The sequence below is a fragment of the Ixodes scapularis genome, unplaced genomic scaffold, assembly GCF_016920785.2.
Source record: "Ixodes scapularis isolate PalLabHiFi unplaced genomic scaffold, ASM1692078v2 PGA_scaffold6__148_contigs__length_123643588, whole genome shotgun sequence".
NCBI lineage: Eukaryota > Metazoa > Arthropoda > Arachnida > Ixodida > Ixodidae > Ixodes > Ixodes scapularis.
In genome coordinates, this window is record NW_024609881.1 from 30563005 (window position 1) to 30577908 (window position 14904).

The window sequence follows — 14904 nt, forward strand, 5'->3', positions numbered from 1 at the left end:
AGCTGAACATTTTACAGGTATCTGTCTGGTTGGTTAAAAACTTAGGAAAGAATTTGTTGTTCCTTTTATTTCCTCATATATTTTCCTTCAGAATGTTTAGGACTTTTATGTAACTTCTTAAAAAATTTAGTAGAGTGTTATCCACTTATCTCAATACCAAACATAACGTTGTACCTCTTATAACAATCAGTTTCTAGTTCAGATACAACGGTAATCGGTTATAACTATTTGATCTTCTAGTTTTCTCATTATGGCTATAATTGGATTGCGCAGTAAATGCATTAAAATAATAAGAAAAACGAACCGTCCCGACATGTAAATTGGCAATAAGATCAAACTAGAGAAGCGCTATGTCCAGCTTTTATTCCCCGAAATTCTGTGTTCACCCCTCATCTGTATTGGTAAGGTGGATAGCGGATCGGTAGCTCGTAGGTGGCACCACCGGCAGCTATTGCTTGACACCGTACAATACACGAAACTCTACGGGAGAAACACGTAGAACTAGGAATATTGAAGCTTGTATGCGCCGATGTAAGGCAAGTATTTTATGATGTGCTTCGATCATTATATCGGGTGTTTGGAGATCGAAGCAATATTCGTGAAGCGTTGGAACGCCGGTTAAGAAAACCAAAAGTGCGGGAGCATTACAGAGTGTGCCGGCGTCTCTTACTTCAGTTTCTAAATAGATGACACGTTCAACAAATCTACGACACGCTCCATGTTTTAGTTCGCCTCAAAAGCCCTCGATGTAGTTCAAAGCAAAAGGCTGCAAAGGATGTGAATGTCCCCAGTAAAAGTCTTTCGAATCCTTTTAAGCGTTTGTAGCGAGTACTTCTGGAGCAACCTTTTTGCTTTAAACTACAGCGAGTGTCATAGTCCTCCCTTCACGCTTAAGGTGGCAGTGGAATGTACGGACTTCGGGCAAAAGAAGAATAAAGACAGGCTTTTCATCTCTGCAAGTGAAAGCTACATGCTTGTTACAGCAATTAATCGCTTACTTTTACAGCAGACCTCACTGTTTATATGAAAAGCCTGTCTTTATTGTCATTTTTCTCGAAGCATCGTACCGGCGTGCGGTCGTGTTTTACTACTGCGTGGTTGTTGTGTCGCTACTGAACACCATCATCATCATGAGGTCAACATGAGTTTGAAAGATGAAGAGCGCTCGGATGCCGGACTTGCGGAGCAATGTCCCAGGCTGACTCCAATTCCTCGGAGCGAAGCCTAGGCCTGCTCGGTGCGTCGCCGAGACGTCGTTCTCTTGCTCGGTGTGTCGCCGAGAGCTCGTTCCCTGGCTCGGTGCTTCGCCGTGACCTCGTTCCCTGGCTCGGTGCTTCGCCGTGACCTCGTTCCCTGGCTCGGTGCGTCGCCAAGACCGGATGCTCCAGCCGATTCAAAAAGATCCCAACCGCTTCTGCTCCTCCAGCCCCCCCCCCCCCCTGCTTCACTTCTTTTTTTCCACCTGGTGGCACACCCGTTACACTGCCTCCCCACTTTTGAAAAGATCACCTTTTCCCTGGCGTCTTCAGTTGGCTCACCGTAATGCCGTCAAACGGCGCGCCTCGCATGCGCTCAGGCCAATTAATTCACCGCAGCATTGCTTACTGGCACCACCTGGTTCAAATGTACCACACGACGACAACCTCATGCTACAGACATAAAATTTCCGGTTGAGTCACACACACAAAAACAAAATATATATCAACAAAAAAGAAAAAAAAAGGAACCCCGACCCTGGCATGTTACCGAGATTAGTTTACAAACACTCAAAAAAAAACAAAACAAAACAAAAAAAAAAAAAACGAATGCGTCTACACAATTCAAGAATCATTTCCGAAACCCTGGTTCTCCTCTTAAATCTGACTTAACAAGTCTGCGCCGACGTCATCACCCCACTTGATATACTCCACATAAAAATCATAATCAGTTTATATTTTCGGTAAAAAATACCGTGTAAATTTTCTTTTGTGAAACCCTGTACAGTGGCTAACAATGCCGCCATGCTCTGGTAGACTAACGTCCTGCTGTTTAAATCAACTAACACCTAATTTGACTTTTGTGTGCGCTAAACCACTCGGCCATCAATGCCCCCAGGAAAAAAAAGGAAAAAGTCCAGCAAGCTATGTTTTAAACGATCTTAGCTAGTCCATGAAGATGAACTGTGTCATCAAACGCAGTTGGTAGTCTAGCAATTGAATGCGTCTCTCGTTTTTTTTGTCTATTTTTGTGTTCCGTTTTTTTTTCTTTACACCTTTTACGGCGTGCGGTGGATGAAATTCACTTGTAAAATCGTTTCATTGCATTTTGATGAAACCAAGAAAAAAATATTGCAAACATGATTTTTTCTAGCCTCAGGGCAAAAAACCAAATCGAAACACAACACAGATATATTTAGCCAAGTAATTAATTTGATGCACAACGACGAATTTTTTTTATAAAAACTGAACATTTACACACACCTGTCTGGTTGGTTAAAAATAGAAATATTTCGTTCTTTCCTTTATTTCCTAAATATATATCCCTTCAGGATGTTTAACGCTTTTATGTCACTTCTAAAAATGTTTGTAGGGTGCTACCCACTTATAACGATACCACATATAACGTTGTACCGCTTATAGCAATCAGTTTCTCGTTCAGGTACAACGGTAATCGGTTATAACTATTGGATTGTCTGGTTTTCTCATTAGGGCTATGAGTGAATTGCGCAGTAAATGCATTATTATAAGAAAAACGAACCGTCACGACATGTAATTGGCAATAAGATCGAACTATAGGGGGCGCTATGACCAGCTTTTATTCCCTAAAATTGTGCGTTTACCCTGATCTCTATTGGTAAGGTGGATAGCGGATAGGTAGCTCGTCGATGGCACCACCGGCGGCCATTGCTTGACACCAGACAATACACGCAACTCTACGGGAGAAACACATAGAACTAGTAATACTGAAGCTTGTATGTGGCGCTCTAAGGCGAGTATTTTATGACGTGCTTCGATCATTATATCGGGTATTTAGAGATCGAATCGGTATTCGTCAAGCGTTCAAACGCCGATTAAAATAAATCAAAGGTGCCAGAGCACCACAGATTGTGCCGGCGCCGCTTGCTTCAGTTGCTAAATAAATAACAAGTTCAGCAAATCTACGACACGTTCCATGTTTCAGTTCGCCACAGAAACCATCGCTGTAGTTCGAAGCAAAAGGTTGCACTAAAGTACTCGGTACAAGCGCTTAAAAGGATGTGAATGTCCCCAGTAAAGGCCTTTCGCATCCTTTGAAGCAGTTGCACCGAGTACTTCTAGAGCAACCTTTTTACTTTGGACTACAGCGAGGGTCATTGTCCTCCATTGACGCTTAAGATGTCAATGAATATATATGGGCTTCGGGCAAAAGAAGAATAAAGACAGGCTTTTCAACTCTGCGAGTGAAAGCTACGTGGTTGTTACACCAATTAATCGCTTACTTTTACAGCAGATCTCACTGTGGATATGAACAGCCTCTCTTTATTGTCATTTTCCTCGGAGCCCACACATTTCACTGTCATTTTACCAGCGTTGGACAAAATACTCGATCAAAGTATTTAAGTTAAGTAACTAAATACCTGAATATCACGTCCTACGGCTCACCTCAGACGCGTCGTTTAACTACAATTCATATTCCTTATATGGGGAGTTCACTATAAACGAACTTGGGATACGGACATCAGTGAATGGTTAACAAAGAGAACCCCCATAAAAGTCATCGGCAGTGGTCGCACCTTCTTCAAGTTGGTTTCATTCAGAAAGGCCCTCAGCGTTGGAGGACGCTTTGTTGGGATATTGAGAGGGTCATCCAGCTTTTAGTTGTAATAATAATAATAATATTAATAATAATAAATGTCTTCATTTTGCCAACAGTTTACAGTTGGAAGGTGAAAAGGGAAAAAAACTATAACACAGCTTGACTAGTCCCGAGCCACCTAAACAGCAGTTGAGACGCGGGCCCCAAATTATTTACATATCATTAGGACATAAATGAAAACATGAAGAGAACCTTTGCACGAAAGAAAATTTATTAGTATCATTATATAATGCAAATTCAGTTTGAACCGACTAGCATTAGTAGACAAAACGCGGCAAAAAACAGTTTCAACCCCCAAAAAATTAACACTTTTCTTCTATTCGTTTAGGTTTAAGATGAGTACATCAACACTTAGCTTCTATTAGGTTTGGTTTGAGATGAGTAGGATTGATTCCCGTAAGCTGCTCACGGACATATTGTTAAGCTCTATATTTTCCCTACTTAACTGATTCAGCGTAGTCGGAAGGGTGTATGATGTAGTGTATTGTCCGTAATTAGTTCTGAAAAATGGTACTTCCCATGGTTCTACAGTTCGCGTTGGATATGCATATACCTTTCTTGTTAAGTTTGCTGAGTCTTCGAGATAATGTTGAGATAGATTTTTTTCTACCATATATTTCGAACACAAATAATATTTTTATAATTCAAAAATTTTCATTACTCTAAGTTGATTGACGACAATGTTCATTAGGTAATCCAGCGTAACATGAGAGATGCTTCTTAATATCTTTTTTGTAACATAAATATCTTTTGAAGATTGGTATATGTAGTGGTTCCCCATATAACATGGCCATAATTTATATACGAGTAAAATAATGAATTATATAATAATAACTTTGTTTTAAGAGGGAAGATATGTTTATGCCGATATAAAATGCCAACGACACATGATAATTTAAATGCGATGAAATTAATATGATCGTCCCATGACATGTTTTCCTGAAAAAAAACACCTAAAGTTTTAAATGTGGGTACAATTTCAATTTTCGAAGAATTAAAAAAAATATCTTCAATAATGTAGACATATTTATTTCTTGTTCGAAATAAGACTGCTTTTGTCCTATTGGCATTTATTTTTAGAGCATTAATTTTACTCCAACTATCAAGTTTTTGTTATATTTCGTTGGTGTCACGTATCAGCTATGTGGCGTTATCTCCAGTAAAAAATAAACTAGCATCATCAGCGTAGATAAAAAAAAAATTGTTTTTGAACTTACGTTTACTATGTCATTTATATATATATTAAATAATAAAGGCCCCGAAATACTCCCTTGGGGAACGCCGGACATGATCGGTTTTATGTCAGATGACTGACCATTTATATCTACATATTTTCTGCGGGAAGACAAATATGAATTTAAAAGAAGTGACACTTGGCCACGAAATCCATACTCATTTAATTTCCTAATTAGAAAATTATGATCCAGGTAATCAAAAGCTTTAGTGAAGTCGACGTATATACCGAGAGTAAGTTTTTTATCCTCAAAATTTTTAAGAATATATTCTTTTTGGGCTAAAAGAGCGAGTTCGGTTGAGCGATGTTTACGAAAACCAAATTGACATGAACTTATTATGTTCTGTTTATTCACAAATGTTGTCATTCTAAGGTGTATATTTTTTCTAGACTCTTAGAAAATACCGATAGAATTGAAACGGGTCGGTAATTACCAAGGCCATTTTTATCACGCTTTTTATATATGACTGTTACTTTAGCTAATTGCATTCGACTGGGAAATACTCCGGCTAGCAAGCATAGATTAAAGATGTGCGTTAAGCAAGGAGCAATGAGATCAATAGCATGCTTAACCGGCGTGATCTGTAATCCATCGGAGTCACAACTTTTACTTTTTTTAAACGGATTAAAGACAGATATGACATCTGTATCAATGATAGGCGCAAGAAACTTTGATGCATTGCTTTGAAAATTTACATACTTGCACGCATCTGACTCGGGACTTTCTTTAACGAGGTTAACAAAATAATTATTAACGCATTTGCCAATGCTCGACCTGTTAACTCCTGGCCATTGTTGTTTATATTTTCTATTTGTTTCGGCGCACATGTACGACCCAAGACAGAGTTTAGTTTTTTCCATACGACGTCGACTTTGTTACTACACCTTGTAAAGAACTTACAAATACACTTCTCTAGCATTTCGAAGTTCTTTTTTTAGTTGGATTCTATATAGTTTAAAAATTTTCAGTTTTTCACTTTCTCTGGTGTTTATGAATTTATTGTATAGCGCATTTTAGGTACGAATTTTTGTGAGTAATTCCTTTGTTATCTACGGTTTACGACTTTTTCTAGAGGTACGCAGTGATCTATGAGAAAAAGAACTTTGATATAGTTTCTGAAATTTATACAGAAACATTGGCGTTCGTTTCTTCAAAGACGTCGTTCCAGTCTAAACATGACAGCTTCTGTCTAAAATCGTTCAAGCTATGGGGTGTTATGTTTTGTAATTTAATTGACTGATTATTCTGTTTTTTGTTTGCAATTTTATCTTGTAAACACAAAAATATGCCTAAGTGATCACTTATGTCGGCTATAACGACGCCAGATTTAGTGTATGATTCATCAAAACTTGTGTAGTCAGTGAGCATCTCACAGGAAATATCCGATTTAACCAAGATAGCCACGCCACCTCCCCGAGGCGCCGTGCGATTAAAGAAATAGCTGCTATACATTGACAACTTTAACACCTCAGTAGTATTCATAAACCACGTTTCTGAAAGCATAATTATACCAAACAAAAAATTGAATTCATCAAAAAATAAGGCAAGCTCCTCTACTTTGTTTCGTGCTGATCGAGCGTTAATGTGAAAGCACTTTAAAAAACTGCAATATTCACTTCCCAAAAACGTTTTCACATTTGATGGAAGAAAGTAATCATTTGACGGAAAATTCATAGCGTACATTTTATTATTCAACAATAAATTGGCGTTGTCATCCATTGCAAAAAAAGAAAAAAAAACTAAATAAGGCTGACATGAACAACATCACGCAAGTTTCTGTAAGTCATCCGAAGACTTAATCACGTGCACAAGCTTACGCTCCTTCTCCCGTACGAGGACGTTCCCATCTTTGTACCAGACGTAGCGATAGTTCGCTGTCTTTGTCCATTCCTCGGCCTCCCTAAGAAGCGCCCTTCCCTACTTAGTCAAGTTTTCCTGGATTTAAATGTCCTCTTTCGATGTCCTCAGAGTCAGCCGTTTACTCAGCCAATGATCCCGGGTCGTTTGATTAGTGAAATGAACAATAACGCCTGGAACTTTATCAGATCTGGATGCTAGCCGATGAACAGCGGAAACTTCATTCAAGGCCAAGTCTGGTACATCAAGCTTGTTGGCGACTTCATTTACTTTTGCTAGCAGATCTTCTTTGTCTGCCTGAGGGATCCCATGGATTTCTAGATTTAGTCTCCGGCTTCTCCATTCTAGGTCATTGACCTCCTGCCTTAGTCTTTTCATCTCCCCGTCGGCGTCACGTTTTTCAAGCGTTTCTAATTGTTTTTGCAGTTTTTTTTCTCCTTCTTTTGTTCGCTGATATCTTTTACCACTTCGTCGTATTTGTCTGATAGTTCCTGCATAAACGTTTCAATGCCGCCCACAGTGTCCTTCAAGTCTAAGAGACTATCTAATTTCGCATTTACGGTAGCGAACATGGCCGCCATCCAAGGCTCTATTTCTTCTTTGCTGCTCAAACTGCCACCCCTGGATTTCACAGTTTTGTAAGTTTGGCATCGCCATGATTTGCGGATAGAACCACCCTTTGACCTAAAGTTCGCGTCGGTGACACCAGAGCACGGGGATGATTCAAGAAGGATTCCACGTTTGCGTGTGAAGCAAACACATTCAGTCTTCTCAGGAGAGAACTTAAACCCATTACTGTCAGCCCATTTAGTAAGCTTGTTGATGCCTGGCTGAACCCTGCATTCACAGACTGAGAGGTTACAGGAGGAAACTGAAATTTGTAAATCATCGACGTAAAGAGAGTACTGAACCGACGGAGGGATTACTGAAGCAATGGAGTTCATTTTAACTACAAACAAGGTGACACTTAGCACTCCCCTTGTGGCACTCCATTTTCCTGCAGAAATTCACAGGAGAGTGTTTCCCAGCTGGACTCGAAAGGTGCGCCTGTCTAAATAGCTCTGAATTGCACGAAGCAGGCGACCACGTAGTCCGAGGTCAAACAGGTCCCTCAAAATGCCAAAGCGCCAAGCGATGTCATACGCTTTCTCGAGATCGAAGAACATGGAGAGGCAGTGCTGCCGGAGTGCAAAGGCCTCACGCACAACAGTTTCGAGACAGACCAAGTGGTCAACTGTAGACCTTGATGAACGATAGCCGCACTGAAATATTTTCGAGCACCTTACCATGATCCAGATAGTACATTAGTCTACGATTAATCATTCGCTCCAGTGTCTTACAAAGACAGCTGGTAAGCGCAATGGGCTTATAAGTGGAAAAACAAGAAGCATCCTTACCAGCCTTCAAAAGTGGAAGGACATGTGCTACCTTCCAAGATGAAGGAAATAGCCATCCTGCCATATGCGTTTATAAAGATATAAATTGACATCGAGTGTGGAAGGATGGAGATGCTGTAGCATTGAATAATGCAAACCATCTGGTCCAGGGGCTGAGGCATTTGTGTTATGAAGAACAGCGAGGAGCTCGTGCAAGCTGAATGTAGCATTACATCCCTCCTGTTCACCTTCTGAGGTTTTCAAGGGATTGCTCTTAGCCTTCAGTTTGTGTTGAACAAAAGTAGATGAGTAATGATGCGAACTGGATATATACTCAATATACATGTTCTCCAAAAATATCAGCTTGTTCCTCCAGTGCGTCTGGACATGTTCCATTCCTAGAACGCAGGGGGATTTTAACTGCATGATAGGAACCGCTGATCTTGTGTATTCGACCCACACCTCCTTAGGTGAGGTACTGCTATTTAAAGCAGAAACATATATCCTTGCCAACTTTCTCGATCGGCTTTTCTTCGGACGTAGCGTGCACGGGCCTTCATTTTCTCAAAGGATATGAGGTTGTCTCTAGTGGGGTATGGTCTCAGAAAACCCCACGCCCGATTTTGTTTCTTGCGTGCCTCTTCACATTCCGAATTCCACCAAGGCTTGGGCCCTATAGGGAGAAATTGAGATGTCTGCGGGATGGACAACTTAGCTGCTGCTCTGATGTGCTTAGTTCAAAGATGATTGAGTTCGTCAATTGTGAGACTATCCAGGCGAGAATATGCTAAAAGCGATGCCTGCTTAAAAAGGCCCCAATCAGCCTTGTCAAGCTTCCAAAGAGAAGGGCGTGTATGAATTAAAAGAGAAGCTACGCTACAGGTTAAAAGAGTAGGAAAATGATCGCTTCCACGTGGATTGGGATCCACACTCTAGGAAAAATCTGGAAGTAAAGTAGCAAAACCAATTGAAAGGTCGATGGAAGTTGGTGTCATAGATGATGGACTAAAATAGTTTGGCTGGCCTGTATTAAAAAGACAAAGACTTTGTGTGGTTAAAACTGACTCATATATTTTTCCTCTGACATCCAGACGTGTGCTCCCCCATAAAGCGTTGTGACAATTAAAATCGCCTTTCAAAAGGAAAGGCTCAGGAAGCTGGTCTAACAGTGAGTTAAAATCTGAACATTTCAAAGTAAAAGAGGGTGGCAGATATAAAGAGCATACTGTCAGAGCTTTATGGTGCATGAACCAAACAGCCAGTGCTTTACGTGGTGTGGACAGTGGAACCTCTGTGCAGGGAACTTCTCTCGGGGGAACCACCGCAACTCCCCCAGAGGAACTGACGGAGCTCGGACGATCCCTCCGAAAAACCTGGTAATGTCTGAGGAAATTGGTACGACTGGGAATCAAATGAGTCTCTTGCACGCACAGCGCTCGTGGCGTACTCCTCTAGAAGACGCTCTACATCATCCTGGTTTTTTTATAAGGCCACGACAGTTCCATTGTGTGAGTACTGAAGCCATTTTGGGGACAAAAACCGGAGCACATGAAAAAGTGAGTGAGTTGCTTCACTTTGGAGGTGTTACGGGTTTTTTAGACTTTTTGTTTCTTTGTAGTCTGCCACTCCATCTCGTCCTTGTCAGAACCCGGAGCCGATGGCGGGGCAGACAAGGTAGTGCCAGTGTTCTCCTGAGCCCCGCAGGCAGACTTGCCTGCTGGCCGGGGGGGGGGTCTCTGCCGCGGGGCCCCAATCCGCGGCCACGACCAGAACTAGGCGGAAAAGTGGTTGATGTACTGGGGAAGGGTTCTACCCCGTCCATCTGTTCCACCCCTTTTACCGGCAGGGAAGCTACATGCGAACCACGCAGCTCCTTGGTTGCTGCCTGCCTCTTCAGGGACTGAGACCAAGGGCCTCGCTTCTTCTCCTCCTTAGGAGAGCGGCCAGTGTTGACAGGTGCAGCCGGTGCTGGCCTGTCTAGAGCAGAGGAAGCAGCCAAGGCGCCCTCCCCGCGAGAAGGGGTAGCCTGCTGATCATGCTCCATAGTCTTGAAGGGGAGGGTGGGCCCGGCTATTGCTGGCCCGTCCTTGCCCAGGGGAGCAGCATGCCGCTCCTGTTGATGGGATGGGGACCTTAGGTCAGCCGCCAAGATCTCGGGAGAAACCTGAGTGGCCCTAGTCTCCGAGCGTGGTGCAGGACCACTGTGCACCACCTCGGCGTAACCTCCCTTTGAGAGGAACGACAGCGTCTTTTTAGCTTTCAAGCTGGGGATATTCTCCTTTGCCTTTAAGGAAAAATTTCTTTTTCTTGATGCCAAAGGGGAGAGGTGCGGGAGTAAGCTGGGTGGGACCCACTGCAGTTACTACAGAGGGCCGCCGCCTCGCAGATGTCAGCAACATGTTCCTGGCTTCCGCATTTCGCACAAGTTTCTTTTCCTCGGCAACTGCGTGACCCATGCCCAAAGCGCTGGCAGCGGAAGCACCGTTGCGGGTTGGGAACATAAGGAAGGATGCGACACTGGGGATAATCCGCCCTCACAGTTGCAGGGAGGGTGTGTATCGCAAAGGTCAATATCACATGGTTTGGTGGGGATTCCTTGCCATCCTTCCGGAACATAATACGTTTGACAGCGACAACACCAGCATCTTTCAGTCCTTCCAGAATTTCTTCCTCGCTAGCATCGAGGAAGTCTTCTTCAGAGAGTACTCCACGGATCAGGTGAGCGTCCGGTGAGGGCGCGCGGACACTTCGACGTCCACTATGCTGGTCACCTTGGAGAGTGCCTCACTTTGAACTTTCATATTTACTTCAAAGAGAAGGTCGCCGGAGTAGAGTTCTTTTGCTTTGTATGAGAACCCGATGGAGGTTTTCTAGCACCTTGGCTACCACAAAGAGGGAACATGTCGACACTGGTTTGTTTTCGAGGTTCAAGCGAATGACAAAAAACTTTGCAAATGTTCCCATTTCAGGGGCTTTTTCAGTGACTCAGGGCTCAGGGCGAGGCCTCTTAGAAGCCTGCCTTAAACCGGGTTTAGAGAGGAGGGGCGCCATATGAAGGGCGATAATTTCGGCATCTGTAGCGCACCACCCACCACGGAGTCCAACGAGGGAATAGGTAACATCTCATAACAGGTCTGGCTTGCCTGAGTATGTTACTCTACCAGTGCTACTAGGATGCTATAACCAGACACGTAGCGAGGATTTTGTTTCGGGGGGGGGGGGGGGGGGGGGGACCCGCCCATGACAAAATGCTGCATGAGTGGGAGGGGGGAGAGGAGGTCCCAGCAAAAAAAGGAAGATTTCAAGGGGGCCCGGGCCCCATGGGCCGCCCCCTTGGCTACGTGCCTGGCTATAACCAAGTGTGGGTAAAGAGAGAGTTCTGTCGCCACCCAAGGTTAGCCCTTGCCGCGAAAGGAGTTGAAAAAGGAAAGAAGAGAAATAAGAATAATGAAGAGAAGAAGAAGACAAGGGTGAAAGAAGGGAGGGGATAGTAGAAGTGGTGACTAACTGAATCATCCTGGTCGGGCCAAGCCAGGACACCCGTCTACGGGAAGGGGGGCCGAAGTGGTGTATTGCTTCAACCGGGGGGCCCCAAGGGGTCCAAACATACCCCGGGCTCGGCTCAACCACCAGGATGCCCTTTTCCCCGGACACGGGAAAGCCACGCACAGCCAGAAGTGGGCGAGCGAACCCGCATTGCTCGGGGTCCGTGGTGACGCCACTCACCAAACACCTGCCTTCACAGGTGCCCCCTGCAGGGGGTTTTATGGCGCAGCAGCAACTGAGGCCATACTGCCCAAACAAATTTAGAAAGAAAACAAGGTGTTATTGTTACTGTGCTACAAAATAATAATTGGCTATGCGGAACTAGATCTGATTAATAAAACCTGCGTTAGTAAGAAAAGTGAACACACGGTCAAATGGGATGAGGGGATATTCTCCCAGTAAAAGAGAAGGATGGAATGGAATTCGGAAATGAAATAATTCCGGAAAGTGAGTACGACGTTCATTGTCCAAAGGTGGACAGAGCCACAAGATATGCATGATGATAACTGTATCCCCACAATGTTCACACACCGGTGGGTCTTCCCCACTAAGAAGATATTTGTGCGACATGCAAGAATGACCAATTCGAAGACGGCACAAAAAAACTTCATGGAATCGGTTCCTGTGAGAAGAGTTCTCCCAGAGCCCAAGAACCGGCTTTGTGCTATGAAGTTTATTGTTGCACTCCATGTTCCATTCAGACTGCCATAAACGAACAAGGGATGGCTTCGTTAGAGGTTTAATGTCTTGGTGCGGCAAACAGGCGTGAGACGGGGGATGATTACCTGAAAATGTAGCGAGTCTGTTTGCTTCCTCATTACCTTTTATTCCCATATGACTGGACTCCCAACAAAATTTTATACTTAGGCCTCAATGTACAGTCGGGAGCAAAAGTTTGGGGGCACGGGAGCGCGTGCCGAAATGCATCGCCGCGCCGTCCGACGGCGCAACGCTGCATTAAGGGGTGTCCAAACAGGACACTACAAAACGCACGACTTCGACAAATCGTGAAAATTGAAGCGGACGCGCCCGCTTCAAGCCCGCTTCAATTTTCACGATTTGTCGGAGTCGTGCGTTTTGTAGTGTCCTGTTTGGGCACCCCTTTAAGGAGACGCGCTTTGCGCATGCGCGCCTTTCGTGTTCGCATTCATGTCTCTTTCGCTCGTTTCTTTCCGACGCGCTCCTGATAACAGGAGTCGGCGCCAGGGGCGCGAGTTAGCGCTTCGCTGGCTGTCATGCTGCGCGTCTGCTTCAGCTGCCGCGCTTTGTCACGGAGCTCGCGTAGGGAAGGGGAGGGGGTTAACCAGGCGCTCCGTCACCCAGCGCGGCTGCTGTGGCGGCTGAAGAGGACGCCAGGCATGACAGCCAGCGAAACGGCAACTTGCGCCCCTGGCGCCGACTCCGGTTATCAGGAGTGAGTCGGAAAGAAACGAGCGAAAGATACATCACTGCCAGCACGAAGGGCGCATGCGCAAAGCGCGGCTTTTTAATGCGGCGGCGCGCCGTTGCACGGCGCGGCGATGCATTTCGGCACGCGCTCCGGTGCCCCGCAAACCTTTGCTCCCGACTGTACAGCTTTATTAGGCTTATTTTGTAGTTGCTGCACCAGCATATTTTCAGCAACTTTCAAAGAGCATATTGCGGTAACAGAGAGTCTAGGAATAGGACAGCCTGCTTTATTTTAGCCCGGAGTATACAATCGATGGTCATATATATTGCGTGAATTTAAGCTGTAAAAATGCTGGAGAAAATATTTTGACGTTTCACTTTAATAAAACAATCAGAATGTAAGGCGCTGCCAACAAATGACGACGTCTTAGCACCATCAGTGTAAAAATGTGTGTAACCTTCATACTTCTTCTCAAGCTCAGAAACTTCCTCTTGGATGATAAGTGCAGAGACGCTATGCTTATTAAACCTTGTGAGAGCCCAGTCACAAGCAAATGGCGCTATGTCCCAGGGGGCAACACAGTTTACATTCTGCATAAGATTAACTTCGTTCGAACAAAGATCACGTGAGGAACAAAATTTCTGTACTCGGAAACTCAAGTCTTTCAATGCTTACCTTATTCCCAAAGAGGCGGGAAAATCTAGATAGTGAAAAAATTGTAAGGGTGCAGGCGAGCTGGTGGAAGTTAACCATAGTTTTGTTTAACCCGAGACTGGGGTATTTCGGAAAAGGGACGAGAAGAAAAGAGGCCACAAGGAGGCGACGTCCCAAACACAGCTAAGGATTTTATTCCATCGTATGCACTTTTATACACACCACGTCCACACACCACCAACCAAGTCGACCAATGACAACATAACACCCGGAATACACTAAGCCAAACATAGGCCCAAAACATTACAAAAGAAAAATCTTTCAGCCAGACAAAAGGACAAGATAAGCCTCCGACTACACAAAGTCAACAAAGAACCGTTAAAAGGTTAAACCCGCAAACACACGGAACCAAAGGGAAACCGGTACTTAGTCACCGTAAAGCAAAAAAAAAAAAAGAAAAAAAAACGAAAAAAAAACAAAAAAAAAACGGCAACCGGTCATTCTAACCCGCACTACACATTGAAGGAAAGCGGAAGAGGGTAACCATGAACCAAAATACACAAAGGGGAGAATGCAAAAGTTCCAAACTCAACTACACACTTGAAAGAAGTAACAAGGAATACCAGAACAAACAATATGTCCTGCACCTGTACTGCATCTTTGTAGGCAGCGCACAAAGTGCTGGATAGCTAAAAAAAAAAAAAAAAAAAACGGGGGGTTTACATCTTGAGGAATTTTCTTGAGCTTTCTCCTAGATGCATTGATGGCTGGCTAATACAATTTCCCATCGACTTAATTCGGACTGTTTCCTTCACTACCCTTTTTTATCTCATTTTCCTCTCGATGTATTACCTCCGTTTCCGACCAAAACACCTTACAATGGTTGCACTCAGACACGTGACAGACTGACCGAGCATAAAAGAAATGTAAAAAACGGGGCACCGAACTCGGAGATCGCCAAGCACGTGTCTGAGTGCAACAATTGTAAGGTGTTTTGGTCGGAAACGGAGGC